General features: G+C 34.1%; 1 protein-coding gene across 5 annotated transcripts in view; it reads right to left on the bottom strand.

Moving 5' to 3' along the window:
• The window catches only part of FOXP2 (forkhead box P2), a 557,737-nt gene that overhangs the window by 482,026 nt on the left and 48,089 nt on the right, over positions 1-27,622 (bottom strand). For 2 of the 5 annotated variants that reach the window (XM_041727433.1, XM_041727434.1), the window contains exon 2: positions 7,691-7,835. The exons of the other annotated variants lie outside the window; for them this stretch is intronic. The gene's annotated coding sequence lies outside the window, so the exon portion shown is untranslated. The remainder of the gene's footprint in view (positions 1-7,690; positions 7,836-27,622) is intronic. 5 annotated transcript variants of the gene reach the window in all.

Genomic DNA, 27,622 nt, shown 5'->3' with positions numbered 1-27,622 from the left:
CAACTCTTAATTTCAGCTCAGGTCATGATCTCAGGGTTGTGAGATGGAGCCCCCATCTGGCTTTGTACTCAGCGTGGAGTCTGCTTGAGATTCTCTCTCTCCCATTGCCCCCTCTCCCGCCTCTCTCTCTCTCTCTCTCTCTCTCAAAACAAAACAAAAACAACAAAAACACCTTAAAAACAAAAAAGAAAATAAAGTGTAAGAATATAAACACCAACTTCAGTGCAGTAAATACCTTTAGAGAGAGAAAAAGGAACAGGATGCAAGTATATAGCTTTTACTATATTTGTGGTATTGTATTTCTTAAAAAGAGAAATCTAAAGAAAAAATATTAATATGTCAAATTTCGATATTTGGGTGCCTGTTTGTTATTTTATGAATGTTTACAATATTTTAAAATAAAAGTCTTAAACTATCACTTTTGTAATATGTTAAAATAAAAATCTTAAAGCTATCATTTTAGATCCTGAAAAAAGAGAATATATAAAATATGTTTTAGTGAAAAACATTCTTAACAAATTTGCCCAGATCAACAGATTAACAAATGTTTTCACATAGCTTGAGTTATCTGAGACTGCTGATGGATGTTTACTTTAGGCAAAGGTTTCAAGTCTTGTAAATGTAATGCCTTTTGGACAAACCTAAAATATGGCTCATATATGGGGGAAAAATGGTATAATCTGATTTACCAAAAGAAAATTTGGGTCTTTTAAGTTGTACAATAATTAAATCATTAAGCATTTTTTTCAAGAGTTCAGGAGAAATGACCTTAAATCCTATCTGTGGAGAACATACACCTTCAAACCATTCTTGGATACTTGATCCAAGACCACTTTGTTGCTCCTTTATGTTGTCCCACAGGGCTATAATCAAATAGGACACATGAGCAATAGACACATGAGTAGAATTGCTAACTCCACAAAACTAGATCATTGATAGATGCACTAAAAGAAGGTATTCATCCCAAGAATACTAAGGCTCTTGTCCCAGATATAATTTTGCATCACTAACTTGGAAGTAGGTTCAATGTGTAACTAACTGTTCTTTCAAACAGATTTGGAGGCTACTATCTACTTTGGGTTTAACAAGAAGTTTCGCCTTCACCATTTTGTACATTACTGTAAGAGAACATGGAGTATTGACACTTGATTTTGTTGAATTTCCTATGCTACAAAGATTCAAATCAGTAATGGAGACAGTTGTACAAAGCTGCCCCCAAGAAACTAGTGCCTTGCTATTTAGTGAAAACTAAATCATAACAAATGTCAATTTTTCAGAAAGACTCAACTCCCAACTTGTATTTTTTGTCTTGAGATCAAAAGAGAATACTTCTGTTGTGTGCTGGGAATTTATAAAGCAAACATATTCTTTAGATCTTCTTTTGAACATTTATAAACATATAGATTAATATAACGTTATGGAAATACTAGGGCACAAAGAAATAATAAGTCTTTAAATATTTCCACATGGTGACAGAGTTCCTATTTCCTAAATTCCAGAACTGTATCCTTTCCAGAAGAATCCTCCGGTTCAGAACAACTGGAATGAATGACTACATATTGAACATTGCTGTATATATAGATAGAGACAGAGGTACATAGATGGATACAGAGAGAGAAAAAGAGAAAGAGAAACAAAAAGATAAATATACATATACCTATGTAAACACAAACATATAAACATACATATTTTTCATACATGTATTTCTACATACATAGAAAGTAAGCAAGAGATGGACCACTACCATTAATTAAGCACCTGCTATGTGCCAGGTATTTTTTGTGTTTGATGATTTAATCTTCATCTAATCCTATAAGGAAATTATTATTTTTTTTTAGGATTTTATTTATTTATTCATCAGACACAGAGAGAGAGAGAGGTGGAGACACAGGCAGGGGGAGAAGCAGGCTCCATGCAGGGAGCCCAATGTGGGACTCGATTCCGGGACTCCAGGATTACGCCCTGGGCCGAAGGCAGGTGTTAAACCTCTGAGCCACCCAGGTGTCCCCAGGAAATTATTATTATTATTATTTTCTTACATACTAAACTTACCCAACATTAATATAAAAATTGCATGGCAGAGCAAACATTTGAACCCAGGTCTGTCAAATGCAAAAATGGGACTCTTTCCGACATGATATGCTTAAAATAAGTTTTAGATTTTAAGTATTGCTTTGTATCTCTTTAACATAAAAAAAATCACTCTGGCACTATGAAGGAACATAGCTGGTATCTGAAACAAAATCTGATTTTATTCCCAAAATTTCAATATGGCAAAGGAAAAGTTGCTACAAAGATAATTCTTAGTTGAATATGTTCAAAATGTAATTCCTTGGTAATCTGGGTTTTGGCCAAGACAAATCAAAATCATAGATATATTACAAATGCCAAGTTTTCAGAGAAACAAAAAAAATGCAATAGCAACAGATGCATTCTCCCTAGACATTTGTGTTGAGCCTAGCTATATCCAGAATCTGAAGAAAAGGGGGATTTTTCTATTTCATTTTTATGAATAATAAATTCCTAGTTTCTGTTAATGTCAGCTAGTTAAATAAGATTATATTCACTTCTTAGATAATTAAACAGTAGAATATACTGAGAGAGAGAGGAGAAAGTAGAAAGGCAAAGAGGAAGAGGGGAAGAAAGAAGAAAGGAAAGAAAAATTTAAAAGGGACTAGGGGAAGTCCATATCTGGTACTTTTAAACTGAATCTGTATTTGAAAATTTGTATTCAAAAAAGGAATACAAAGAGCATCTGTGTTTTCCATTTCTTTTACAACATACTAATGTTAAGATTAACAAATCAAAGTCCCGCTTAAGTAAAAAAGTATTTCTGAGGATGACAGACCACTCCATAAAATGTATTAAAATTTAAGGAAAGAAGCTATGAACAACTCAATAAAGATGAGTATTTTATTATTACAGAATGAGTCTGCCTTATAGTACTGAAAAAATTATCTATTTTATTTTTTAAAGATTTATTTTTATTTATTTATGATAGACAGAGAGAGAGAGAGGCAGAGACACCGGCAGAGGGAGAAGCAGGCTCCCTTGTAGGGAGGCCGACGCGGGACTCGATCTCGGGATTCCAGGATCACGCCCTGGGCCAAAGGCAGGCGCTAAACCACTGAACTATCCAGGGATCCCCAAAAGTAATTATTTTTAAAATCAAAACTGAAACATCTGTATTAAAATAAAGACAAGTTTATGCTACATAAATAAATTGTCATAAAAAGTTACTAAGTATATTTAAGTGTAGAATACCGCCTTTATGGACATTAGCACTTTCCCCAAATAAAACACATGCTTTGTGAGATTACAAAATACTGATTTTAAATGATATCATTTTAACTTTGAATAGTCAGTGTAGATAGATCAAATCTGAAATTATCTCACTTTTTCTCAGAATTCTAATTAACAGAATCATTGAGACTTTTTAATTACACTAGACTTGCAAAAGAATTATCTAAAAGATTCTACTTTTTAGAGCAGTTGTATAATCACAGAGAAATAGCAGAAAGTATAGAGTTCCCACTTATTCTCTTCCCTATCTCTAGAATACATAACGTTTTTATTATTAATATCTTGCATTAATCTGGTACACCATTACATTACTATAGAGAATTGTTTCACTAAAGATCCACCTATTCAAAAAAATTAAAATAAAAAAATAAGAATCCATTTCATAAGTCCCTTCCCTCAACTCTGGTAACCACTGATCTTTTTATGAGCTCCATAGTTTTGCCTTTTCCAGAATGTCATAAAATTGGAATCATACAGCACACAGCCCTTTCAGATGGCTTCATTCATTAACATTCATTTATGTTCCCTCCACGTCTTTTTGTAGCTTCATAAGTCATTTCTCTTTATCATTGAATAGACCATTGAATATATGTATCACAGCTAGTTTATCCATTCACCTTTTGAAGGACATCCCAGTTGCTTTCAAGTTTGGCCAATTATGAATACTCTTCTATAAACAGTCTTGTGCAAATTTTTATGTGGACATATGTTTTCAACTCATTTGGGTAATTACTGAATAATGCAATAGCTAGGTTGTGTGGTATTATATGTATGTTTAGCTTTATAATAAACTGCCAGACTATTTTCCACAGTGGCTATATCACTTTGCATTCCTACCAATGAGAATCCTTGCTGCTCTACATACTTGACAGCATTTGGTATTGTCAGTGTTTTGGATTTTAGCCATTCTAATAGGTACAGAGTGGTGTCTCATTTTTTAATTTGCAATTCCCTAATGAAATAAATATTAAGCACCTTTTATATGCTTATTTGCCATCTCTATATCTTCTTTCACTAGCTCTGCTTAAAGCTCTTGTTCACTTTTTAACTGGATTGTGTGCTTTCTTGAGTTTTCTGTGTATGTTAGATACAACTCTGTTTTTTTAAAGATTTTATTTATTTATTCGAGAGAGAGAGAGAGAGGCAGAGACACAGGCAGAGAGAGAAGTAGCCTCCATACTGGGAGTCCGATGTGGGACTCAATCCCAGGACTCCAGGATCACTCCCTGGGCCAAAGGTAGGCGCTAAACTGCTGAGCCACCCAGGCATCCCAGATACAACTCTTTTATCAGACACGTGCTTCATAAATATTTTCTTCCACTCTAAAAGACTTGTCTTTTCATTCTAACAGTATTTTCCCCAGAGTACAAGTTTTTCATTTTAATGAAGTCCAATTCTGTAATTTTTTCTTTCATGAATTGTGCTTTGCCATTTTATCTAAAAAAATCATATCCAAACCCAAGGCCACTTAGATTTTCTTCTATGTTATCTTCCAGCAGTTTTATAATGTTGCATTTTATAGTTAGCTCTATGACCCACTCTGAATTAATTTTTGTAAAAGGTATAAGGTTTGAGACTTGATTTTTTTTTATATGAATGTCCAGTTGTTCCAGTATCACTTTTGAAAAAACTGTCCTTTCCCACTGAATTGCCTTTGTAATTTTGTCAAGTATTAGTTGATTATATGGGGTCTGATTTTTGGGCTATTATGTTCCAATGATTGATCCATTCTTTCACTGATATCATACTATCCTGATTACTGTAGCTTTATAAAAAGTCTTGCAGTCAGGGAGTGTAGTCCTCTAATTTTGCTCTTCTTCAATATTATATTGGCTATTTTGGGTCTTTGGTCTTTTCATGTGAACTTAAAAATACTGATGAACTGATCAGTATTCACAAAATAACTTGGGATTTCATTGGAATTGTGTTGAATATATAGATCAAGGAAGGAAGACATGACATTATAATCAAGTATTGTGTATGTTTTTCAAGGGACATGGAATATCTCCCCCTTTATTTAGATCTTTGATTTTCTTGATTCAGAATTTTGTAGTTTTCCAAATTTTAATTTATATATATAGTTAGTTAATAGTTAGATCTATACCTGGGTTTTAGGATTTTGTTGGTGCTAATATAATGGTACTATATTTTTAATTTCAAATCCCATTTGTTCATTGCTGGTACATAGAAAAGCAAGTGACTTGTATATTAATCTTGTTTTCTGTAACCTTGTTAAAATCGTTTATTAGTTACAGGAGGTTTTCTTTGGTTGATTCTTTAAGATCTTCTATATAGAAAATCATGTTATCTGCAAATAGACAGTTGTATTTTTTCCTTCCTAATCTGTATGCCTTTTATCTACTTTTCTTATCTTACTACCTTAGCAAGGATTTCCATTATAATATTAAATAGGAATGGTAAGGACATCCTTGCCTTGTAGCTTATCTTAGCAGAGACATACATAGCTTTTCATAATGGCTTTACATAGCATAAATATCCATACAGCTACCAGCCTAGTAAAAGAACAGAATGTAGCTGACACACCAGAAGCTCCTAGAAATTCTATCCCAATCTTTTAAAGATTTTTCTTTTTTTTTTTTTTTTAAATCATGAGAGACATAGAGAAAGAGGCAGACACATAGGTAGAGGGAGAAGCAGGCTCCCTGAGGATGGGGACCCCAGGATCATGACCGAAGCCAAAGGCAGACGTTCAACCACTGAGCCACCCAGGTGCCCCTACATCCCAATTTCTATCACCTACTTAGAATATAACTATTATCTTTAATTTGTTGTAACCACTTCTTACATCCTTAAGCCCTGTAGGTCTAGTTTTGGAATTTCATAAAGAAGACATTATTCTTTTTATGTTTAGATTTTTTTACTCAACATTATGCTTATGGGATTTAACCAAGTTATCATTGCTATACTTTATCTATTTTCATTGCTGGAGAGCAAGAGGATCAGCAAAAGTTTTCTGTAAACAATAATATTTTTCAATCCTTCATCAACCTCAAACATGTAAATATGAGTTCACTACTCACTCATCAAATTTAAATAACTTTTTAAAATTTTCATCATACTTTTCAATAACATATATTAAAGTTGTAAATGAGGAGCAATTGTTTCATGTCAGTGAAAGGAAAAATAATGTTTGTAATGTTCAATGATAGAAAAATTTAGAACTAAATATCTAAGACCATAACCAAAAAAAGTTTCTTTTTTTTATACATGGTTTCTGCTAAATTCAAAAATCCTAACTCACAATTACAGACTGTTGGGAATGGCCACAGTGCTCAAGGTTCTATCAGATGTTCTAAATAACAAGATTAAATATGAACCTAGAAATTATGAAGATTTCTTACTATAGACTACTTGGACAACTTTGTCAGATGCTACATCAGTAAGAATCACATTCAAAATATACAAAAATTCATCTTTCAATTTTTAAGGTAATTGGGGTGGGAATTGTATAATTTGGTTGAATTTAGCTCTAATAAGTATTGATTTTCATGGTTCAGACTTTTAAAAATCAAAACAATACTCTTCACTGAGCTCTTTCACTGAAGAATGAGAAGGGTTATCAACTGTTAGGCAAAAGTCAAGTTTCTGGCAGTTAAGCCATTATGTCACATACCAAGTGCCTTATCACAAGGATGATGCACTAAGTAACTTTTCAGATAAAAGTGGTAATTGACAAGAAATTTCTCCCAAATAATTTTCCTAAAATAATATTGCCTTTAATCATCATTCTTTCTACCAATTTCTAAACAGCAACTGAATTCTGTCTTCCTATACAATCATGAAAACACATCTTCTAAGTACTTCCTAACAAGATAGGGAATCAGTCTTTCCAGTACACTGAGCTGACAAAATTTATATATTTTTATAGTGGATTATGGATACAAATTCATTCCAATTCAGTTTCACTATGCAAAGTGAAAAAAAGGACTTAATGTCTCTCTTACTGGAAGGTGGATTTAAATAGATATATTAAGATAGTCTTATTCTCAGATATAAAGAAATATAAAAGAAAAAGAAAGAACTAAAGTTTAGAGCAAAAAGAGATTATTACGGCACAACTGCAGATATTAAATCAAAGGAAGTTACCTACTTTCCATAAGAATACTTTCAAAATTCTTAATAGTTCTCTGCCAAAAGATAAAATTAAAAATAATCCATTTTGCATTAAATATTATTATTGCAAGGCATTACCTTATGTTACTATTTAGAAAATGTTAACAGGGATAGGAATTTAAAGTTACCAACTAAAACACCTGTATGTTTTGTACAAAAAATAAATCCAAATATTTTTATCACATATTTTTCTACTAATACCTGAATAGCCACAAAACTGAGAGATGGAAAATATAGAGTACAGATGACTTACATTTGGAGGGCTAGACTTTAATTCTCTCTCCCAGGATTGAGGAGTCTTATTCTTTGTGCTTACAATGCTCCTTTCTCCAGGGTATTCTTCTACTTCCAGAATAGGTCAGGACAAAGCTTCAACAGACTTCTATTATTTGTTTGATCTAGGGGGAAATTATACTTTTAATCAATTATTACAAAATGCATCAAACTTTTTCTTACTGTGCTGGTGGGTGGGGGCTTCTCATTATTTTCTGTTGGATCTGATGTGAACAGAGAAAATAGGAATTGCCATTGTTGAATATTATAATAAATAAATCAAGTACTTTAAATTAACACCACTAAAAGAAACCCACATCTATCTCTTTTCCATTTTTATGGCTAAGCAGCATAGCAAGAGAAAATTAATATTCAAAATCCAAATGACTACAAAAGCCTACTCAAATGTATTTTTAAAAGACTTTAACATAATTTTGCAAATCCATGAGTTTGAATGGACTGGCAGACACGATTAGGTATCAAATATTTTTACTCATTCATTTTAATGTCTTAGAGCTAAAGAATTACAGGATGATTAGAAAAGTGTAAAGGAAAATCCATTTTTAAAAATTTTAATGGAATAATAAAAAAAGATGATTTCAAGAGTGTGAGACAGACTAGAAACAGATAGCAGAGGATCTGTAGGCAGGGCAAGAGAGCTGAAGTAAAAATTTTAAAGATGGTACAAAGGTTAGGAACTGCTATTCAAACAAAGCATGTTGATCAAGTTAAAGTATATAACATGGGTACATCCTAAATCCCTTTCATATTAATTCTCTAGCAAGTCTATAAGATGTAAAAATGTAACACATACTACCTTTACAAGGACACAAAAATGTGATGTATGATTATCCGCCCTTTGGTGGTATGAACATTCATAATTTTAAAAGAATTAATTGTATTCTACAAATTTTACCAAATTATAGTTTTCTAATAATGGATATTTTCTGCCTCATTAAAATGAAATATTAAGATAAATGTCTTCAACTTTTGCCATACCCTAGATCACACTCTCTTGCCTTATCTTAAAGTCATTCATATTGCTTCCATTAAATAATACATTAGAACGTAGGGGGAGCTTCTGGAGAAAAATTGGAAATAAAATATAGATGTTTTGGGGAAATATGTCTTTTAAAGCCAGTTTTTGCTCAGAAATATAAGAGTATTACACTTTTGACCGGTATTAGAAGAAGATACACATAATGGCATTATACTAAACAAAGTCAATCAATATCTATATCAAAATAGCCAAATACCAAAACTAGGTACATGCAGACAGAAGAGTATCTCTTTAAGCCATCAATATAATCACAGATTGATACTTGTGTGATCACCTTTGTTTTTAGCCATCATAAGGGATACTTTCAATCATTTACCTAGCATACCTCAAAATTATTTCAAGGTGAAACAAAAGCACAAATTAGGCTACCAAAAAATTAAAGCTTTGAGGAAGAAAACACTCAAGACTAGATTTTAGGATTACAGACGACTGCTGTTTTCTTTTCAAGAGATTCAATTAATCTTGGCCTAACTTAACAGTCTTACTACTCAAATTTGTAAACGTGCACTTTCTGTATGAGTATCTCCAAATGCCTTTTCAAACATAGGTAGTAGTTCCACTTTTGTTTCTAGAACACAGAAATTATTTTGCTGTACTTTGGATCAGCGAAGATCAACGTGCATTCCTTTAGGGAAGCCTTTTGAAATGACAAAGGATGAATGATTGACATCAGTAACAAATACTTTTTGTTGTCCTGGACTGACATGTCATTTATAGCAATACCTATGCTAATTAATGCCACACATATCTACCAGATGTGTCAGAGAAATATGCCAGACCCTTCACAGAATATAGCTTGAGTGTGGCTAAAATTACATTATAGATATGGAAATGTATCCCTTTGTGATATAGAACTGATCTCTCTCTCACACACACACACACACACACACACACATACACATGTGTGCACTTACACAGAATATACTTTTACAATAGGGAAAACCCCACTTATATATACAGTTAGCTATATCTTGTCTTTTCCATTTCTTTTTTTACAAAAATCAAACTCTTCCTTACAAAGTTCAAATACATTATAAACTTAACCCTAAAAAAGACAGGACATAATGTATAAAATACAAGTTGTGGCCTTCACAAACTACACTATCATCAAAACACTTTACCATATTGTGCTGAAATTTTATTCTCAGATTTTCTCAGATATACTGGTACATCATTAAAATGAGAACCATGTATTAATCATCTTCATTTCTCCATTCCCTAGGACATAATTTGTTATACAGTAGGTGCCAACCTTTGGGTTTTATAAAAATAAAGAACTAAGCTCCATTAGGTCATCAAAATTATACACAGCATGTTTGTCAGTAAATTCAGTATATACAAAAAAAGTATAATTAATATTGGCAACCAAAACTCTTAGTCATTAAATCAAATAAACTGGTAAAGAACTCATCTCAGTGTCTAGCACACAGCACTCAATAAATATGAACTATATTCAGGGTGAGCATTCCTCTTTGATTACCTGGGATAGATGAGGTTCATACTTACTATAATTATTCATAGTTAGCCCTTTCCTTCTTAAAAGTATTCCAATTTTTTTAAAAAAAAGTATCCCAGTTTAGATGATAACTATATATTCACTGAAAGTATCATTAGTTTATTTTTTTCATTTGATTATTTCTTTTTATCAACAAATTTTTGTTTTCCTTTTTTTTTCCCATGATGCCATTACATGACAAAAATATTTTGTTGGGATCAGAATAAACAAAACCTTATTCTTTTCACATTAACAAATTCACACAGATGGTCAAAGGCTTACTGAATCCTGGAATTTAAACATTTTATAATCAGCATAGGAATCACCTCCTAGCTGGCAAATCCAAATGTCAATTCTTAATTCTTGGTTTGCTTAACTTCTCTCATTCACTTAGCTTATTTTTCACTCCTTCCTTCTTTAAACTCTCCCTTTGGCTTACATGACACCCCTCTTTCTGGATTCCTCTCCTGCCTCCCAGACTTTTTTTTTTTTTTTTGGTGTCGGCTACTTCCTATTCTCAAATGTCATCTTCCTCAGTGTCATCTTTCCGAAGACTTCATTCTACTCTTCTGTCTTAACTGCACTCTACTTCCAACATTAACCTCTACTTGTTGCTAATGATTCCCAAACGTATATATCATGTCCACACCTCTCCCTTGACACTCAGCTTTAAAGTTCTTACTAATACACAATTTTCCTCATCTTAATTCCCTCTAACCCACACTCCACAACACAACCTAAGTGTTTTTTACTTTTTTGCTTGGCTTCTGAAATAAGACTGATAATATTTTTTCTAGCCCAATGAAACAACCAATAGTTAAAGAGGAAATGAAATCCTGCAGAGGATTTACACACAACAGAAGACAAGGGGTGGATATCCAAGCCTACTAGAACGATAGGGACTCTATTCCTGCTATCTCATTTGTAATCCAAACATGTTTCACCTCTAAAAAAATAGTGCATGCAGTGTTTAGGTTTCAAGGCAAATACTACTAGAAAGAATAATATGATAAACAAATACATCACAAGGATCAGAAAAACACCACTTACAAAACAGCAGTCAGGTTTTCTAATATATATAACAATGATTCTATAAAATCTCTTCCACTTCTACAATGAATAGTCCTCTTCCCATTTTTCCAATGACAATTTCAAATTCATCACCCTCACATCCATCAAGTATCTTCAAACACCTCTCTCACCTTTAATCTTTGCAGAATACACCCAACCTGACAAAGTTTTCCAAATGTATGTTTTCATACAATACCCAAAATTCAAACTAGAAAACTATAAACTAGGTGTAAGATAAAACAAAGTTTAAGGTACTCTAGTAGCCCCCATCAAATGACTCCATTTGCTACCTCATTTGTAGGAATGAAGGCTTAGTCTCACTAAATGTTAACTTTCAAGAAAGGGAGGAAAATGTGTGTGTGTGTGTGTGTGTGTGTGTGTGTGTGTGAGAGAGAGAGAGAGAGAGAGAGAGAGAGAGAGAGAGAATTCAATTTTTAAGATTTAACAAGTTTCATTTTTTTAAAGATTTATTTATTCATGAGAGATGCAGAGAAAGAGAGAGGCAGAGACACAGGCAGAGGGAGAAGGAGGCTCCGTGCAGGGAGCCCGACATGGGACTGGATCCCGGGTCTCCAGGATCAGGCCCTGAATCAAAGGCAAGTGCCAAACTGCTGAGCCACCCAGAGATCCCCAACAAGTTTCATTTCTAAAAATATATTAAGTATTAACAAATAATATTTGCAAGCTCTATAAGGGTCATGATCACCCCTTTCTGACCTCAAGGACAAATTGAAGAAACATGGTTTCTTAAAAAAAGTGGTCTGTGTTCTGATCAACCAATAAAAAAATTAAAAATCTTCTGGTATATAATCCATTTTCATGTTAAGAAATGCTTGCTATTTAATTTCATTATCTAAAACAGCCTGTGAGTACAATTTCCCATTCTCTCTTTGACTCAGCTCTTTATCCTCTACTGCCTCTTAAACATCTTCACTTGAATATTCTGGTTCTGACCCTGCTTCAAACTAATAATGGCTTATATATCTTCAGAATTATATCTCAAACTTTCTCTTTACTCAAGAGCACTCAAGTTTTCTTAAATATACACCAAAAGATGTCTCTAGAAAGCATTCTAAAAACAATGTCTCTTCCACCTCTACAATGATAGTCCTCTTCCTGTTTCTCCAAGGACAATTTCAAATTCACAGCACTCAGATCCACCAAATATCTTTAAACAGCTCTCCAACCATTAATATTTGCAGAATACACCATATCTGACAAGATTTTCCAAATATATGCTTTTATAAACTTTTAGACTGGCATAGGGAGAAGGACTAAAACATATTAATACCTAAATTCAGTAAGTTTGACTTCAAATAATGCAAACATTTCCCTGGCACCTTTTCTTACTCACATATCAATTAGTGTCATTTAACAGGAGTGGTTCCTCAATATCTACCAAATAACCCAAAACTCCTTACCCTGAAACCTAAGGCCCTTCATCATAGAATCTAATCTGCCTCTCCCATATATTTTTCCTCTTAGTCTCCCTTACATTCCAGAACAGAACCACGCATTTCATGCTTGCCTTTACCAGCCTTTAAAGTCTCAGTCTGCTCCATCTAGATCGTCTCCCTCTCAAATTCTATTTATCCAAATTGTACTATACCTTTTCAGCATCAATTCAATGACCATTACCTCCAGGAAGCACTCCCTTATTTTCTTAGCCAGAAGTAATCAACCCACATAGCATCTTCTCACCAGCTCCCTGTTGAAAACTGTTCACTTTATCTACCATTTGTCTGCATATCTGATCTCCTGCATGGAGTTAAAAACTCCCAAAAACAGAGAATATGTCTTATTTATCTGTGTCTTTCTTAGAAATAATTTTTAATGATTTTCATTACCATTATTTTCAAGTTCTAAGAAAGCCTGTTAGAAATACGTGTCATGGAGAAATACCAAATCATTATTTGACTTATTCTGTAGAAAACACATTTAGACAAACCATACTACGATAGTTAAATAAAATATTTGGTTTTAAATACTTGCTCTGAAGTTCCAAATCAACATTAAAATTTAGAACTCAAAATTACAGGTTTTTGGCAAAAATCCTGTTATATGACAATGTATTTTCAATGATACAAGAAATCTCTCTATAGAGACTGCTGAAGTAATCCTCTGCATTTCATGCAAAGTTAAATTAAAACCAGCATACCCAACAAATCTGGGGTCACCAAAGGTGTTGTTTAGGGTCAGAAAAAGTACAAAAACATATTCCAAATTCTATTTTTATTAGCAATAAATTTCAGGAAATGGAATATTCACACCCGAATTATTTTAGGTTAGAGAACTTACTTACATAAGCTTTGGGTCATGCATGATGCCTGATATAAAATGAGCTAATCAATGAATGACCAGGATCTTCTAACTGGGAAGACTTCTTTTGTCTCTGGTTCACCCCACCCCTCTAGGGACGGGATCTTCAAGCTGAATTTTTGAGGGAGAATAGGAGTTTGTCATGGGAAGAAGGGCAGAAGAATGTACCTGAGAAAGTACAAGAGTTCAGAAAGGGGCCTAGCAATATTGGGGGATGGTGAGTAGCTTAGTGTGTCGTGGGCAGATGAGGCTGGGAAGGTTGCAAGGAGCCCTGGATCCCAAGCTCACAGACTCACAGAAGAAAGTGATTTATCTAAGATCTCAGAGATTTTAAGTGGCACAGACGGATTTGAGCTCAGTAAAACTGTCCCAATCCAGTAGTCCTTCCTTTCAGAATCAAAGCAAGCCAAACTTACTCAAAATGTGGATAGTATATAAATATACACAAATAATATATTTAATTTCTCTAACTGTATTTCTAAATAACCAATTTCCATTAAATAACATATATAATAAAAATTAGAAAATATGAATATTTTTGTACTTATTGCCTACAGAGCACGCTTATTACAACACATTAAGTTTCACATTAAACATACTTCATTTACGTATTATACACGTTTGTAACTGCAGAGTCAAATAAGGATATCATACTTCCAAAACTAATAATATTCCATTCTCAAAAGGGTACAACTAATATCAGCATCAGTAGCTACACATTTAAAGGAGATCTACTCATTTTACGCATAATTTCTGAGTAGTTGATTGTACATTATCTTATTTATGAAGTGGAAAAAAAATCTCAGCCCAAACAAGCAGTAGAGGGGCTAAAAAGACTACCTTATCTATATTGCCCTGACAATTGAGTTTGGACAACAGTATTTTCTAAATGTACCCTATTCAGCGCTGGATATGTAATTACCTTCAGTTCATAGTCTAGACATTAATGCTTTCATAGTATTTAAGACTCCTTGTAACATGCTTGCAGCTTTAAGTAAGCAAGGCTAAATCTTGACCAGATAAATTAGCAAAGAATGCAATAAAAGCTGCAATAAAAGAACTTTATCCTACAAACCTTCAAGTTGCTGCTAAATGAGATTTCTTTGAAATGCAGATCAGTTGAACTAGATTAGTGAATTTTAGCTCCTGTCAACATCATAACAAAATACAAATACAATTGTTCACTGGCCTTATCTCCATGCTTCCATCTGCTGCCTTGTTATTTACTTTCCTTGATTTACTATGCAGATCTAAATAAGGCACATCAAGGAGGGCTTACAACACAATGGCTTCTTAAGCTTTACATCAAGGTATTTGAAACTGAAGCCAGGAAAGGGCTGCCATCAAAGACATATCTCTAATGAACTTCCATATCAGAGAAGGTTTGGTATTTAATACTGCTGTGAAAAGAAAGAGCTACAAATCAGAATGGCCTATGAAAGAAAATGCCTACAAATCTTGATGAGATTAGCACCTCTGAGAATTAATATCCCAATAAAAATGATGTCTGGTACCTTGAAGAGTTAACTTCCAACCTTTGCAAATATAATGCACTGTGTCAAGAGCAGGGAAATCATTTGACAAGGTTAAAAGGTCAGGGAAGAATTTTTAATTTTCCCCCAAAGCTAGAAAATAATATTCTTTTACTCCTGTGTATTGTGAATCCATGTCAGAATAAACACACTTCAACACAATTAACAAAATTAACAAATTGTTATCATTGTTTTCTGTGTCACATGCATTTTACACTATTTTTCACAATGAAAATTAGGAACAACTTCACGGTAAAATAATATAATCTAAAACGACAGCATGCAACATTTGTTCATCAATTCTAGTATTTCCCTTTCCTCCCCCACAGCAAACTATGACAACACAGAGTAGAATCTTCAGTCGATTTGCAAATCCAGAAGTGCCATTTTTATTATATGCCACTATCTTTTTAAGAAATATAGTAAATAAGGAAAGAATTTCCTTCCACCCACTCTTCCCCTTTCATTTCTAATGTACAATATTGAATAGGAAAACAATTCACAAACATTAATGAAAGTTTCCAGCAAACTCCGCTTGCACTACTATTTGACATTTTTTCCCCCATAAGCAGTAGGGTCTATAAACAAATAATACTTTTTTTTTTCCTAAAGAAAGCATTTCAATCATTTATGTCATTCTATCGCAAAGGAAGATCCCACAAGCATGTTCTGTTCCGTGGATCAATCAGCTCCAAACCAAAGTAGACATGTTGTCGACTCCAGTGCCTGGAAATCCTGCTGCAGGCTCACCAGATGATGAAAACTGAGGTATGCAGTGTATGGGGGCCCCACATGGCATTCGGTAGCTTCTGGGCATGTCAAACTTCACAACTACCCTACAGTCAATGACAGCAAACACCTTCCCTGTTCTTGCCTCCAAACATAAACTTGCCTCTCTACCCTCCCTCCGAATTATGGGCAGTCTTCCAGAAACAAAGCCCCAAACAGTAGCAACCTCCCATGACTACACAACAGAAATCACAGTTGTCTTTTTTGCTGGATTTCATTTCATGTAGGCGATGTTCCAGACTTATTTACAACCACAAGAGACTGTTACCTCTTCTGGTTTAATGAAATGACAAAACAACAGATTTGCATATGCAAAAGCAGGTGCTGTAACAGGTTTGACTACTCTTGACCTAAAGCATGTAAAAGAGGCTTATCTGAAACAGCTGTCTCAAAGGTATTGGTGCTCTGATGGGCAGTCAAAATTCCACCATCTGTAGAAGTGTGTGTACAAAATGGCAATAGGAATTAAAAACTGATCAATAGACCTTTCTTCATCTTTACTCATATGCTAAAAATCCCAAGATGTGTATATGTTGGGCTATTTACCTATTAGTTCTAGATAAGATAACTAAAATAGGAATGTTGACTTGCAAAAATAATGTGTTCAATTGATCATTTCAGAACAATTCTTTTCTCCATGCTTACTTGCTGTAACATACCAGACACTAAATTTTAATAGCACCATTATTTTATACAGAAAAGTTTTCATAGGATTAATAGTTCTAATTGCTGGGATAGCAACCAAAATAACCACATTACTGGATTTCTGCTACACTATTTGTTTTCCTTAGCTATTTTCCTATATTCAAGCCAGATTTTAGATCTTAAAAATAATGAAATTGTGTGCATGAGTTTCTTAGTCTCTCTTACTTTCTTTCAGCTTCAAGTTAGATATATTTTTCTACTGAGATCATTTTATCTAAAATAAGAGGCTACTTTTCCGCTTGCACACTAAAGAAACAGATCTGCACATGACCCCTCACTGAACAGAATGACTTGTTTTTGAGTTATATTTGCAGAAGGTAGCACCATATGCCCCAAGCTCCAAGTTGGATGCTCTTTCTAAGGTCTAATTTGCTTGTCAAAAGATGTTACAATCACAAACCTACAATGTCTAGACAAACTTAGTATTGCATGGAAAAAAATGCAAACTATTTTCCTCACTTTCTGTAGAAGTAACAAATTAATTTCAAATAAATGTAAAAGGTTTGTAAAGTCTAAACAATCTCTGAATTACAAATAAAAGGTCCTAGTGTCACATGATTGAAAAAAGAACATACACACATTCACACACATGTACGTAAGTTTAATTATTAAGACCAAAAACCCTGTCTGCTTTATGAAAGAACAGAAACAGCCTGCACACAATTTTCAAGCTGACATAAAAATAATGAACTACTTCCTCAACAGAAGTTTCACAAAAACCAAATTTAAATCAGACCACAATTTATTATAAAAATTAACTTTTCTTATTTGAGTGAAATACACCCACTTTTAAAAAATGTTTTTGCAATTTCAATTGTATGTCTTTGAAATCTTGTTTCACGTTAAGGAATCTTAACATTTTGCCACAATAGTATTCTTTTGTCTCACTGTGATTTTGTTAGTCTATTTGTTGTTTCATGACAGGGAGATGGTATCTGATTATGGGAGGGAAGAAGGAAAGTCTATACCTGCAAGCAACTGGTTTGAATTTTTCCTTTGTTTTTTTTTCCCCCCTGTTTTGTCTTGTTGCTTAAACATTTAAGAATTAAAATAACCATTTAGAGAAAAAGGCAAGGGTATTCAGTGGCTGTTTCTAACAACTGAGATAAGACATCATTATGACCCCTTCAAAGCCTTTCCAAATTTTTAAAAACTAAAATTATTTACTCAATAGGTTGTAACTGCCTTTTCTGAGCCACAGTAATCCATCATGTGAATAAATATTTAGACAATATTTTAAATGTGTACGATGTACTTGACAGGATGCCACAGTTTCAGGCTGTCATGTAAATACAATCTGATCAAAAACGTTCTGCTTGTACAATAAAAGCCCAGCTAGAAACACAATAGTTCAGCCAAGGAGAGAAAACTGATATCTAGGAAAACCCCAAAAGTGGAAAGTGACCACTAGTGACATAAACCACTGCAATTTCAAGAAGTTTTGAAGTTGTTTTTGTTGAAGCAGTCATCCTATAAAGAATACAAACCTATTTTAAGTACATATCAACGAAGCTTCTTAAAAATTTTCCATTTGTGAAAAGAAGATAGATCTATTTAATAAGCAACCCAACGCAGCAGAAAAAAAACCCAATACATTGCACTACATGTACTGATAGGGAATCATTTTAGGGTACAGCGGGAAGTGAAAAAATCAGGATGCATCAAAGGGTGTGTTTATATTACTATCTCTGAAAAAAAATGACATAGAGAGATACATATACGTTTATGTATACATTGATTATTTCTAAATAAATACCAAGAAACTGATCATTGTGATTGCTTCTTGAAAGGGACGGTTTTTCTCAAACTTTCGTATGACTGCATATACATAGAAGAAACCAATGCCAAATGTATGGCACATTGGGACAAGGGAGAGCCAGCAGTCCCAGACCCCACCTTGCTTTGTTGGGGGCTAAACACATAACATCCCTTCACAGCCTTGAGGTAACTGTGGCACAGGAGGCTACAAGATATATATTACCTGCTTTTAATAATTACAATAAAAGTGAACAAGCCAAACTGACTGTTTAAAGCTTATCATTGGAGAAGGGGAACTTAATATATCTGGTTCAATCTTGCCACAATTTAAGTTTTGTTTTGTTTTGTTTTTTAATTAGTGCCTGCTGGAAAAATCTAATTGCACTTTAAATGGTACTCTAGTAATCCCTGAATCTTTCTTATTTATAAATGCTGCTGATAATATTTATAGAGTATATACCAAACCAAGTACTCAAACCAGAGTTCTTTGCAGGCTTGTACCATAATATGTTTACTACATCCTTAGTATGTCAAAAATTTCAGAGGAAATTATTTCTTGTGTGAGATAAGGGTACTAAAGTTAAATCAAGTTTTATCCATGATTCTGTTACATTTTATTTTTAATTTATTTTTAATCTATATAAAGCAGGTAAGTCAAGGAATTCATGTGTTAGCTCAAGAAGCTCCAACTGATATTTATTTTTATTTGATTGCAAAAGATGGAAACATTTTATTACTCTAATAAATATAATTTGTTAGCTAGATAAAAAATATTTAAAACATGGTAAGAATTAATAATAGGAGAAATTCTTGGTGCTAATGCTGCTAATGTTACTGTAACCCCAGCAAATTGTAGCTGTGTGCTAGAAAGCACTTATCGGTAAAGAAAATAAGATTTGAGTTTATTGCACCTTTCAGTCCATTTTAGTTTGTTTTCATAGTGGAACCATGTAATAGCTTTTTTATTAGTTGGCATGGAAAAGCTTATGCTGATAATCATATACATTTGGCAATTGTTTATTTATGATAATATTTGAGATGATGGTGGTGTTTCAAGGAGAAAAAAAAGCCAAGACCAATATTCAAAAATAGCAGGTAAAAGATTAGGACTCAGAAAAAAGACAAGGAGAAGAAGTTCTGTGTGACTAGAAAAAAAGATGGATTCAGCACTTTTCCCGTTGGGAGAAAAGTCCAATATGCCAAGAAAAAATAAGGAAGATTCAGTGGCTTTGCGATATTTAGGGAGTTCTAAATACTGATGCCCATTCTGTCTCTAAGGCCTAATTATTCAGACAAAAATATTTGCACAGGCACCATGTCCAGACACTGTCTTCAGCACTAGGAATTCAATGATGCAGCCCCCCTGGCTATCAGAAAGTCAGGAGTAGTGGGTAGAACTGGTGAACAATTGGAGTCAAATATTAACTGCATGGAAAGAGGAAGTGCAGATACTTTAGTCATAAAAAATAAAAAGCAGTAATCCAAAAAAGAAAGAATGGAAATCTGAACTGAGACAGTGGGCAAAGGAAGTGAAGCAAACAGGTCATATGTGATAGATATTTATTAATAATGTCCATTTCACTTTGTGATTGACTAAGATGAAAAAACAAAAGACGGAAAACTGAAAATAGCTTTCAGGGGTTTTCACTTGGTTTTATTATGTCTTAGATGGCATTCTTTCAACAGGATAAAGAATATAGCAAGGACACACTCCAGGAGGGTTTATACTTGGGGCAGTGGTCTCTAAGAAGGGCACCGGTGATCCTCACCTCCCATTTCTCTTGTCCTAGGTAAGTGTGGGCTGGACTAGTGTCTTGCTTCTAATGAACAGAATATGCCAAATGATGGGATATCATTTCTATGATTAGGTTTCAAAATAACCAACTTCTATCTTTCTCACCTTCTCATGTGCTTTCTCTGATAGAAGCCAGTTGCCATGTGTGAGTTACCCTGTGGTTAAGTCCTCATGGATATGAAATGATAGGCCCACATCTTTTGTGTGAAGGCACAAAAAACAGGAAATATTCTTCGAACATACAAAACCTATAATCAGACTCAGCAAAGGAGTCACTTAACAAATGACGAATTAGTTAAGTTTCAATATACATGTTTATTATCTCATTCACATCTTTCCCCTTAACAAAAACAAACTACCAACCAATATTCATATTGGAACTAAACTTATACATTCAGCAATTACAGCCATAAATTGGCTGCAAGCACAAGAGTTCAGCAAACAACCAATGAAACCACTCCAAACCTCTGCCATGGCGCTTGTTTTCTTGAGCTAGGAACAAAGTATTTCAAGTAGCAAAACAAAATTCTTTATATATCTATGTATTTCTGCCTTTGTACGGGTTTATGTCTGACACTGTATTGCCTGTGTGGAGTGGTGAGTTTCATTTACTTTATAGTCAAAGAGTGAGATAAAGCAAACCATGTACCTCTTAGACTTAGTTGATTTATCCAGATTCAGAAACCAACTCAGTTATTTTTAATAGCAGATCTGCACTCGATATTATGTAACTTTACTGTTAGTTGCTTAATGAATACATGCTGAATTGACAAGAATGGATTCCTCGGCTTTACCACCCTGATAGCCAGTAAGATTATGAATTTCATCTTGTATTTTCTTGACTTAGAAGACTTCTCTACTCATAGAATCCATGAATGCTTACAGAATGAGTGAGTGGATCAATGAATGAGTCTCTCTTAATCAGTAAGGGCAATGGTAGATTGAGGAGGGTGTGATTGATGGACCTTGAAAGGAAAAGAAAGGGGAAGGAATCACAGATATTGCTTTAGGGTATGTCATTCATCAAAGGAATTTTATTTTCACACCTTTTAAAATGAAATTTTGGCAGCATCTTTAGAATAGATTTGAACATTATAAAGGTCAGAAACTTCGAGAATGCTAATTGTTAATATGACACTATGATATAAATTTGTCATGGCATATAAGGAAAACGATAGTTATTGCCATTGCTGTGTGTGACAGGCAGGAAAAACAATAGACATGTTACTTGGCAACAGGCTGAAACATCATCATTATCACCATAGAGTCATGGAATCTTCGAATTGGAAAGAATCTTAAAGGTCATCCAGTCCAACATCGGGCTCGACAGATGGCCATCTAGCCTCTGCCTAACCATTTCTAATCATTGTTACTTGTCATGGTAGCCAGTTATATAGCTGAATAATCTCAGCAGTTAAGAGACTCCTTAAATCCAGAAAAAAAAAAAAATCTGGCTCTTTAAAACTTCTCACTGTCCCTAACTGAAAACTCAGAATTTACATAAAACACATTTTCTCCTTAGGTGGAATGGTATTGAGAAAATGGCACTGGACATGGTATCTGAGGATTTGGATTTGCGTCACAAATCAGCCACTTGTTAGTTTATTCTTGGTAAGATCATTTAACCTCTGATAAGACAGGGTTGTGATGGGAATCAAAAAGGATAAAATATATGATAGGGCTTTGCAAACTATAAAATGCTATAAGGTACTATTTTTCATTTTGACAACCTTTTGTAAATATACTGTTTCTCTTCTCCAAGTGCCACCCCAGTTATCTTTTGTAGTGTGATATGGTTTTGCGTAGAGGGCAGAAAGCTCTCCTGACCCAATATGTTAATTTAAGTCATTCCATTTTTACGAGTAAGGGTAAAATCTCAAAGGAAACTAAATCTCAAGAGAATCTAATCATAGTGCTTTATAATATTACTCTGATAAATCATGTCTTTTAGAGTAATAATAGAAAGCATATTTTTAAATGACGGAAAGATTCTCCATTAGTTTGGGGATATTGTGGGACAAAGTTTGATTTCTCTATCCAAGTTGGAAGTGGGCTTTTAAAAACAGTATTTTAATTTTTCTTTCTGAATGTTTTGTCCCTGAAGATACCTCACAGTTATATTTAATTTTATCTTTCATTAACAGCAGTACTTGCCTAATATTTCATCCTATACATGATTCACTACTCCACACAGAGGAAGGAAAAGAAAGATATACCACTTATTGAGACCCAACCATACACCAGAAAATAGAAGGCCTTGAGTTAACATGGATAGAATAGATGCCAACCAATTCCTTCTGAAAAGACTTTATCAGTCAACATAAATGGTCTAATGTCATGTAAAATTTTAAGCTCTCATTTTTCTAAACTTTCCTACCTGAAATGGGCCTTCCAGAAACTATTCTAAAGGTTTTTAGATACTTGAAATTTCATCCACATTCTGATTTGAAATTCATAACTTGCACATTTTTTACGTTCTATTTTTTTTTATTTTTTTAAGTTGTAATATTCTTTGGAGTTTATTGTAACAGTAAGAGAAATGGTGTTTCTGTACAAATAATACTGTTTCCGAAATATGTGTGCTTCCTAACACAAACTATCCACTAAAAATAGAAAAAGAATCATTTTTTTAATGATTTTACAAAATGCATGTAAATGTCCTAAGTCATTAGCTGGAAAAATTTCAGTTTGCTGTATACTCTTGGGAATTAACGCTTTCTTGAGAGGTTCTAGTAGGAACTCCTTATAAGGCTGTATTTCTCTGTTGTTACAGTGTTCTGCTTTTCACAGCCCTCCATAGTTAATGATGGCAAATCACTTAATGACATTGGTTGAAATGCTTCTTTCCCAGTCGTGCGTGCTGCTTCTTGAGAGTTTGCAGAAAGCTCCCTTACAAACTTCTGTGAGCCCTGTGCTTCTCTCAGCGCCTTACTACCCTTGCCAGGGAAGGAAGAGTGAATCATCTATTTGGTAAATATGGGCCTCTCTTTTAGTTCCCATTTAATTCAGGGCCTAGGTGGGAAGAAGGGTGATTATTGGGCCATATACGAGATACGCCCCATGCAGCATAATTAAATTGTCCAATGGGAGTTCTGCACAGCAAGATTCAAATCAGTCTAAGAAAGTGTAATGTTATCTGTCTTCTACATAACCCAGGGTTCAGCATAACTATTTTTCTAAAAATCTTACACAACTTTGTGTGGAAACTATATACACTTGGGGAAGACACACCGTTGTATGTCACAGAACAAAGTGCTGAAGCACTGATGTGTCACAAACGTGTTAGAGCTGTGCCAAGATGCTGATCCCTTCTGCCCTCAGGGTGGCTAAAAGAGCCTGGGGCAACCAGGGCCCTCAGGCCAATCACCACCAGTCACAGGTTAACCCAAGGTGCTCTCCGAAAACCATCACTTTCTATGTGTGTCAGAGCATGAGTAAAGTCGGGAGGCATTACCACAGAAGTAGTAGCTGAATAAAAAGGTTTAACTGCAACAGCTTAGTTAGTCACTTGCCATGGCATGTACACATCTCTGGTCAGGATGTAATGGACTGCGGGTATAACATGATAGACTACTGTGAGTTAAATTATAGAATTTTAATACAATTCATAAACAAATACCCTCACACAATTTTTCTGTGTCCCCAAATAAATAAGTCTCACTAGGCCCTTACATTACTTACTATCTAGAAATCAAGAAACTGGATGGTGGGGCACCCTAAAGATTCAAGCTATGGGCAAAACTTTCACTTATATTGACAGATATATAATCTTTTTCTTTTTTTTTTTTTTCTGAGCAGGTATTTTTCTCTGCCTATTAGCATCATCTCTACTTGGGTTGCAATTATGTAAACATAAAATGATTTTAATAAAAATAATAAAATTGAGCTTGTTGTCAGCAAGGCTCTAGAAAGCTAAGAACTGCTGGGAACTAACTTCACATTATTTCTATGTGGAAGAAAAGCACAACAGAAGTCTGCAAGATTACATGTTTGCAGCTTATCATACATAAACTTGTCATACAATCTTGATTTAGTGTTCTTAGGGCTCAGTTACTTTATCTGTTACTTGAGGATTAGAAAGCCAACAAAACCCAATTGCTGTTATATAAAAAGATGGATTTTGAAAAAGAGAGAGGAACCCTTTTAAATACTATAATACAACAGCAATGTTAAACAAGGCTCTTTTGCTGTACTGACAAAGAGAATTTGGTCACCAAAAAACTAGTGAACTGGGGACTCCAGCCAAAAGCAGAATAACTTTAGTATACCTGACATATAAACGGATAAGAAGTATCAAGAGGATAGATGAAATAATCACATGCCATGATCCAAGGAAATAAAATTTCTAGTTTTATCTAACATATATACATATAGGAAGTGCTGTCATATTTTATATCCTACATACCTCGGCAGAATTCAAACCTGGTGACAGAGGGGAATCGCTCCCTGCAACTTCCCCCTAAAACAAACTGAATTCTCAGTTCAGTAAAGCCTAATAGTTGAGAGAATCCAGAGCCTGAGTATCCATGCTTAATCTTGGACAAATTATTTAACCTTTCAATTTTTCAGTTCTAACATGAGAATAAAAATACCAAAGAGTTGGCTTTAAAAAAAGAAATTAAGACATTCTAAAGCATGCCTATGCCTGGCCTACAGTAAGCTCTAAACAGTGTCAGATATTTTTATTATTCAACCCACCCCAACTCCCCATCATACCCAATTTAGCCATGCTAAGCCTGCAGATGCTAACATTAACTTTTTAAAACATTAACGAAAGTCCACATTTTGTTTATATTTCCTTAGTTTTTACCAAATGTCCTTTTCCTCTTCCGGGATCCCATCTAGGATACCACAGTACATTTTGTCATATTGTTTCCTTAGGATTGCTCCCCTTGACTGTAACAGATTCTCAGATTTTGTCTTTGATAACCTTGACAGTTTTGAGGAATACTGGTCAGGCATTTTGTACAATGTCCCTCAACTGGTATCTCTCTGGTGTTTTTCTCAATATTAGACTGAGGTTATGAATTTTGGGAGGGGAAGGCCATATAGATAAGTTGCCATTTTCATAACACCATATCAAGTATATGTACTATGATATGGCCATGATATAACACTGCTGATGCTGACTTTGATGAGCTAGCCAAGGATGGGTTTATCGGGTTTCTCTAAATGTAAATTTACTCTTTTCCCCCTTTCCACACTGTACTCTTTGGGAGAAAGTCACCACCCATAGCCCGCAATTAAGGAGTGAGGAGTTATGGGATCTCTGTGTGGCTCAGCAGTTTAGCACCTGCCTTCGGCCCAGAACATGATCCTGGAGTCCCAGGATCAAATCCCACATAGGGCTCCCTGCATGGAGCCTGCTTCTCCCTCTGCTTCTCTCTCTCTCTCTCTCTCTCATTCTCTCTCTCTCTGTGTCTCTCATGAATAAATAAATAAAATATTTTTTTTAAAAAAAAAGGAGTGAGGAGTTATGCATCACCTCCTTGAGGGTAAAATATCTACACACATTATTTGGAATTCTTCTATACAGGAAATGTCTATTCTCCCATTTACTTAATTCAATCGTTTATTTATATAAGTATGGTATAGACTCATGGTTATTTTATATGTCGTATTTTTATTTGAATATATTTGTATTTTCTGGCATTATAAGAACTCCTGGTTTATCCTGTATATTTCCTGCTGCAATCCAAGAGTAAGTCCCACTTCTCCAAGGATCCTTGGTTCTTTTATTAAAGAATGGTATTCTTAAAATATGGGTGCTAAGTATGCATTGCATGTCATTTCTAGGTCTGCTCAAGTAACAAAGAAAGGAAATATGTGTGTGTGTGTGTGTGTGTGTACTAACCAGTGTATATACATATAATTATAAATATTTCTATATGTAGCCATCTGTATCTACACTAAGTGCGTTTTTATTGAGATAAATTTTATGCTGATGTCTCCAACTCTAATCCATTACCATAGGTCATTCTAGCCTCCTTCCATTGCTTGTCTGTGAACTTTAAAATTTTGATTAGCACCTTTTCCCATTAAAATATTTAATAAATAAGACATTTTTTTCACTAAACCTTCTTGAACTTCTCCACATTCAAGGGATGGCACAACAAATCTATGGGGGCTGCCAACATTTTGTAGGCAAAATAACACAGATTTTGCAGATAATAATTTTTTTTCAAAATCAGAGACAGATTTAAAACATCGCAGATTTCTCTTTGATCTAATATATAACACACTTGAGTCACTGAACTTACGGCTTTATATATTTTAAATTGTAAAGCTATTCTCATTTATATTTACCAACAAGCTATATATTACTAGATCATTAAATTTCTCTTATGTATTTTTCATCCAAGTGAGTATTTATTTCTCCTTCTTGAGACTTTACTTTTAGAAAACCAAAGTGTGAAAGAAGCTGAGTAAGAAGTGAATATGTATTCTAAAGCCTATACCGTTCACGATAACAAAGAAAAAAATCCATACCACACCTTGCATAGCCAACAGCAATGAAAAATAGGACCTTTGATTTGTTATTATCTTTCCACTCAGATTTTCTTTGCCTTTTTTTCTTTTTAATGTTGCCTTTACCTACAAAATAGGCGTTAGTCCTAACTTGAAAAAAGGGCACTGAAGATCAGAAGCACAAGATTAATATGCTTTCATCAGGAGTTAAACTTCTAGCTGGTCATCAAATTAGCAGCTAAACTTCTAGCTGGTCATCAAATTAGCAGCAAGAACCAAATAAGGATTCTAGTGAAAATCAGTAAAATATACATTGCTAGAGGGATTAGAAATTTGTGTAACTTTTCTGGAAAGAAATTTGTCAATGTTCTCCATGTTTTACTCTATAATTCTACCTCTAGAAATATACACTAATGAAATATTCCCAAATTGGGCAGAAATACATGCACAAATCCTGTTAGCAGATTTATATATAGTGAAGAACCAAAAGCAGCCTAAGATTATGGAGAGAATCAAGTAGCTGGGGTGTATATTTATACATGCTATGTTATATTTGGTGTAATGACTATCTGATGGTCACTAAATATACTTAGAGATAACACAATCACAGAAAATATTTGTGATATGTTGTTTTTTTTAAAAAAAAGTATGGCATAGGAGATAAGTCTACAATCTTGGGGTAAGAAATTAGGGGAAACCTCTCACTAAGAGGCATCTATTACACTGGTCAAAATTAGTAAAGACAACAAGTTATTTAGTCTCTGTTGAGTCATCAAAAGAGATGGAACAACACAGAAACTTACTCAAGAAAATCTATAAAAATTCAGTAAGAACAGTGGGAGTGTGTGGCTTTCCGGCCAGGCACTACACCCATCCTACACAGCTCTGTATTTCTATGAGATGGCAGCCAAGGAACAGTG

This window comes from Vulpes lagopus, chromosome 13, assembly GCF_018345385.1.
Source record: "Vulpes lagopus strain Blue_001 chromosome 13, ASM1834538v1, whole genome shotgun sequence".
Classification (NCBI taxonomy): Eukaryota; Metazoa; Chordata; class Mammalia; order Carnivora; family Canidae; genus Vulpes; species Vulpes lagopus.
Note: the sequence above shows the minus strand (reverse complement) of the source record. Positions and strands in the feature narration are given on the sequence as shown.